The following is a 6,000-nucleotide window of genomic DNA, read 5'->3' as shown; positions in this document are numbered from 1 at the left end:
CGGTTGTCGCTTGCGGTCGATCGATCGAGCAATGGATGGATGAAGACCTGGGGAGCGCCGGCATATATATCGATCGAGGGATCCATCATCACGAGACGATCTGCCTACGGAGTTCGCCTCCGACTAGAACACGAGATGACAGTTGGAGGGAAGCCGCGGGAAAAGCCTGCTGAGTGCGATCGAGTCCGTATGAGGTTCCAATTCCGTATCCTAACATATGGAAGTTGGGCTAGCATGAACTGGTGGTAAGGCGGATGTGTTGGACGAATCCGACGCGGTTTCTACTTTCCTTCTAAATGGACTGGTTAACCAAATTAACTGCAAGGACAAGTACTGTAGATGATTCCTCCCATGTTGTTGCGGGAAAAAAATAGAAAGGTCCACCAATTGCTGAATTGCATATATTAGCAGGTAGAATATCATTTACAACATGGCATGAGGAAAAAAGATGAAAAGGAAAAGAAATGTAAAAGAACGATCCCTGGCGAACCAGCCACCCTCGGGGCACTGGTTCTTCGACACCCATGCGAAGCTAAGCTACAACTCTGCCTCGTAAAGCCATGACTGTGCCGCTACCCGAGGCCGCTGCCTCAGCGTCCTTCCACAATCCGTGGCCGCCGTTCCTGCATCCGTCGCCCCAACAACAAGGGCACCCCACATGGCCGCCACGAACCTTTCGCACCACGAGAGCTAAGAGACTCCAAGACGACGCCTTCGAGAAGGTAACGACGTAAGCATCGCCGCCGCGCGCTCGAAAGGAGTTAGGTTTTCACCTGGAGAGATCTAAGCACTCGCATCGGTAGAACATCGCAGCTCCCCGAACGACACATTCAAGAAGGAGAATGACACCCTAGGGTGCCGCTGTTGTTGGCATCGAAATGCGAGGCTTTCACCTGGAGTGCAACCTCAACCGCCAAGCCAGAGGGCATGGGCTAAGGAGTAGCGAGCCAAGCGACGTGGCACCATCGCCGACCACCGATCCAAACCACATGCCAAGGGGGCCGCGTCACCTCACGCCATGCCGACGGGAAGCCAGAGTTTCCCATCCAGCACCAAGGCCATCTGCCCCAGGCCGCTACCCCGGCTTCCTTGCTGACAGGAGGCCAGAGCCATAGCATCCCGCAGCGGTATCCCGCACAGAAGAAAACCTCATGCTGTGAAGATCGTGGCAATGCCATACCACACAGCCATCAGAGCAGCCTCGCATGGCCACCAACCCACAGACACTAGCAGAATCCTACGCCATCCCCGCCAAGATGCGCCTCTTCAACCGCTCCAGTAGACATTCTAGATGTAGAAAAGGTACAAAAATTACATCTAGATGCATAAAGTTCATCCAGAATAATGAAAAATACCGGGCGCCACAAAAAAAATTATAAAGCACATCCAGTTTCAAAATTTCTAGCCAGAAATGGAGAGAAAAAATTACTGCCGTTTCAACCTATCAGACTTCCTGATGCAGAAAATAACAGAATGTTTATCGATTCTAATCTCTCAGCAGGCAAGGTCACACCACCATCATGGGAAGCGCAATCTCTCCCCTCACTTGGTCGGAGCTGCAGGAGAAGAGCTATCGCTGTCCTCGAGCTCGTTGGTAGTAATTGGGATAATGATAATGGCAAGTGCGTGATGTGCGAGCCTAGGCATTAATTAGATTTTGGGTATCCGTATGTCTACAGCACATCAGGAGTTTCTAGTTTCATACTGTACTTATAAACATCCAGTCGTATAGTCTTGCCACCCTAGTCGACTAATTAGACTAGCTCAGTCAGATTACAGTCTATTGATAGTTGAGTACTCCACCAATATCAATCGAAAAGCTCAAGTTCATAGAAAATGTTGTCCATTCATTTGTTCAACTTTCAGCCTACAAAAAAATACCGTTTAGACTTTGCTACAACATTTAATGGAGCTGAGAATACTTTTACGAGTATTAAAACTGATGCTCAGTCAGATCTCAAAAGTTCCAAAGGCTTTGCCGCTTGGACAGGCCAGGCAAAGTTCATTTTCCTCTCTCTATATGTCTAAATCACATCTTGAGTTTCAGTTTCATACTTAAACATCCAGTCATATTAAGTCTTGCCTCCATAGTGAAGTAATTAGACTAGCCTAGACAGATTATCAGTCAAATTCAATCAAAATGCTCAAGTTCATAGAAAAAATCTTGTCCATTCAAAAAAATTAGACTTCGCCCCTATACAGAATATTGTTAGAGTTCGCTACACTATTTAATGGATAACAGTGGGCTGCAAAAACTTTTATTAAGCCTGATGCTCAGACAAATCTCAAATGTTCCAAAGGATTTAGTTTTATAAAACTGGAAGATGTAGTTTTGCAAAGACTAAAAAAGAAGATATTATCCATCATTCAAACACACTACTCCAATCGTCAAGCAAGATTTCTGAGAAAATAAAGATAACAAATATGACATTTTCAAAAAGATAATCAGCTAGGCATATATTGCAGAAAAAGAAAGTAAATCTACCGCATTTTGTGGGGGTACAGACGATGAGTTGATAGACTGGGAATGAAGCACTCACACCTAGTATGTTCTGGAGAGTCCGGCCACGCCACCACATCCGACGGCCGGCCTCGTTGAAGTTCGAAGGAGGCGGGCCGTCCTCCTCGTACCTGGCAACCGCCCTCTCACGCCGATTGATGAAGAAGCTGTCCCAAGTCGGGCTGTAGTCGGGATGCCACTGGGGATTCCTCCGCTGCTCAGGCGTGAGCTCGAAATAGTAGTGGTTCGTGATGGCCATCTCGCGTGGCACACCAAGAGGGATAGGAGGGACCGGTACGCCTCCGACGCTCAGCAACCAGCCGGTCGGGACGCGGTAGCCGGGCGGGCAGGGGTAGTTCGAGGCGCAAAGCGCCTCCGCCTCCCGGGGTGTTAGACATACGATGGAAGCCATGGGAGAGAGTGATGAGGTTTGCAGATATGAGTCCAAGCCTACATATATATAGTGGAAAAATGGCGGGAATGCGGGAAGAAAATAGGCGGGAACGAAGTGGCGCGCGAAACTTTCATCCCGGGTGGAGGCTCAAACCGCGACAAAAGACTGGGGGAGGCTTATCTAGGAGGGCCTTTTGTCACGGTTGGTGGCTGCAACCGCGACTAAAGCTGTCGGCAGGATAAGGATGTGTCGGTAACCTTTTGTCACGGTTGGTGGCTGCAACCGCGACTAAAGCTGTCGGCAGGATAACGATGTGTCGGTAACCTTTTGTCACGGTTGGTGGCTGCAACCGCGACTAAAGGTGTCGGCAGGATAAGGACGCGTGGGTGGACGCACTGCTCGATGAGATAAAGCATGTAGCGCACGACGGCCTGTCGAAGGAATAAGACAAAGTAGAAGCGGTGCCGTGCCTATAAAAGGAGCATCGATACGCCTTGCCAAGCAGATCAACAAGCCAAGCTACGCTTTCATTCCCATGGATGAAGGAAAGGGTTGGGAAATCTCCGTGGCGCAGCTTCTCGAAGATGTCGTTGGTGCACACGCCCTACGGCATCTTCGGAAGCTGCTCCTCGAAAAATTTCCATGCAAGCCCGTGAAAGACTCCGTCTCCTCTAACAGTGTTGGGGAAAGGGTTCTCATTATTACATAAATGTAGAGATTGTCTTGGGAACTATATATGAAGAATACATTATTACATCGCCATCTAGTGTTGTGATCTTCTACGCCGTAGCCATGGAGAATCTTCATCATTTAGCAAGATGCTTGGGTCAATTTTCACCGTGAAGGGCGGAATTTCTTTAAACTTATTATAATCTTCTGACATGTCTGTCTTGTCATCCACTCCCACGATGTTTCTTTTCCCCGAAAGAACTATGTGGTGCTTTGGCTCCTCGGTTGATGTATTCTTTTGTTGATTTCTTTTTCTTGATTTGCTAGACATGTCCTTCACGTAGAAAACTTGAGCCACCTCGCCGGCTAGGACAAAAGGCTCGTCTGTACGCAAGATTGTTGGGATCCACTGTTATCATACCGTACTTATCGTCAATATGTATAGCACTGAGCTTCACCCATTTGCACCGAAACAAAGGGACCTTAAAAGTGGGACCATAGTCAAGTTCCCATATCTCCTCTATGTATCCATAATATGTGGTGGTCTGCCCATTCTCGTCTTTTGCATCGAAGCGGACACCGCTGTTTTGGTTGGTGCTCTTTTTATCTTGGTCGATCGTGTAAAATGTATTCCCATTTATCTCGTACCCTTGGAATGTACATATGTTTGAAGATGGTAACCTGGCCAACAAGTACAGCTGCTCCACCGCAGATGGGTCATTAATGAGATGTCTTTGCAACCAACTGCCGAAGGTATTCATGTGTTGACGTGTAATCAAGGACTCGGGCTGGCCCGGGTTTATTTCTCGTAAAACATTCTTATGTTTCTCGATGTACGGAGCCACCAAGCTGGAATTGTATAGAACTGTGTAGTGTGCTTGATTGAAAGAAATCTTGTCCCTCCACACCGTTGCTTTCCTTCCTAGTGTGCCTTTTCCAGTCAGCCTCCCCTCATACCGAGATTCAGGAACACCAATCGGCTTAAGGTCAGGAAGAAAGTCAACACAAAACTCAATGACCTCCTCAGTTCCGTAGCCCTTTGAGATACTTCCTTCCGGCCTAGCTCGGTTATGAACATATTTCTTTAAGACTCCCATGAACCTCTCGAAGGGGAACATATTGTGTAGAAATACAGACCGAGAATTCTAATCTCTTCAACTAGGTGAACGAGGAGGTGCGTCATAATATTGAAGAAGGATGGTGGGAACAACAACTCGAAGCCGACAAGACATTGGACCACATCTTCCCGTAATCCCGACAAAGTTTCGGATCCATTACCTTCTGAGAAATTGCGTTCAGGAATGCACATATCTTCACAATGGCTAGTCGAACATTTTCTGGTAGAAGTCCCTCAATGCAATCGGAAGCAATTGTGTCATAAGCACGTGACAGTCATGGGACTTCAGGTTCTGGAATTTTTTCTCCTTCATATTTACTATCCCCTTTATATTTGACGAGAAACCAGACGGAACCTTGATACTGAATAGGGCTTCAAAAAAGATCTCCTTCTCTTGTTTGGTAAGAGCGTAGCTGGCAGGCCCTACAAACTGCCCTGGATGATTGCCGTTTCATCCTTTATGAAGTTCCTGGTCCTCCCGTGCTTCTGGTGTATCTTTTGTCTTTCCATACACGCCCAGAAAACCTAGAATATTCACACAAAGATTCTTGGTCAGGTGCATCACGTCGATTGCAGAGCGGACTTCCAGGACTTTCCAATATTCTAGCTCCCAGAAAATAGATTTCTTCTTCCACATGGGCGCGTGTCCGTCATCGTCTTTCGGAACAGGTCGACTGCCTGGACCCTTTCCAAAGATAACATTTAAATCCTTGACCATGTCAAATATATCAGCACCACTACGGGGGACAGGCTTCGGACGGCGGTCTGCCTCGCCATCGAAATGCTTGCCTTTTTTCCTTAAGGGATGCTTGCGCGGAAGGAAACGACGATTGAACGGGTACACAACTTTTCTGCTTTTTCCCAAATATTTACTTTCAGTCTCATCTAAACAGTGTGTGCATGCATTGTATCCTTTGTTCGTCTGTCCTGAAATGTTACTGAGAGCAGGCCAATCATTGATGGTTACGAATAGCAACGCTCGTAGGTCAAATTCTTGCTCTGTGTGCTCATCCCACACACGTACACCTGGTTTGGCCCACAACTCCAAAAGTTCATCGACTAATGGCCTTAGGTACACATCAATGTCGTTTCCCGGTTGCTTTGGGCCTTGGATAAGCACTGGCATCATAATGAACTTCCGCTTCATGCACAACCAAGGAGGAAGGTTGTAGATACATAGAGTCACGGGCCAGGTGTGGATCGCAGCTCTGCTCCCCAAAAGGATTCATGCCATCTGTACTTAGACCAAAGTATAAGTTCCTTGCCTCACCTGCAAAATCCGGAAACTCTCTCCCGATGTTTCTCCACTACCGACCATCA

At 47.4% G+C, this 6,000-nt stretch overlaps 1 long non-coding RNA gene across 1 annotated transcript; it reads right to left on the bottom strand.

Moving 5' to 3' along the window:
* Window positions 1–373: 373 nt before the first annotated feature.
* LOC127301716 (uncharacterized) lies at window positions 374–2,546 on the bottom strand. Its single transcript, XR_007852417.2, has 2 exons — window positions 2,486–2,546; window positions 374–1,287 (listed from the first exon to the last, which is right to left on the bottom strand). It is a non-coding gene; the product is annotated as an uncharacterized lncRNA (long non-coding RNA).
* Between the last annotated feature and the right edge of the window lie 3,454 nt (window positions 2,547–6,000).

Source organism: Lolium perenne, chromosome 1, assembly GCF_019359855.2.
Source record: "Lolium perenne isolate Kyuss_39 chromosome 1, Kyuss_2.0, whole genome shotgun sequence".
In the NCBI taxonomy this organism is placed as follows: domain Eukaryota; kingdom Viridiplantae; phylum Streptophyta; class Magnoliopsida; order Poales; family Poaceae; genus Lolium; species Lolium perenne.
Note: the sequence above shows the minus strand (reverse complement) of the source record. Positions and strands in the feature narration are given on the sequence as shown.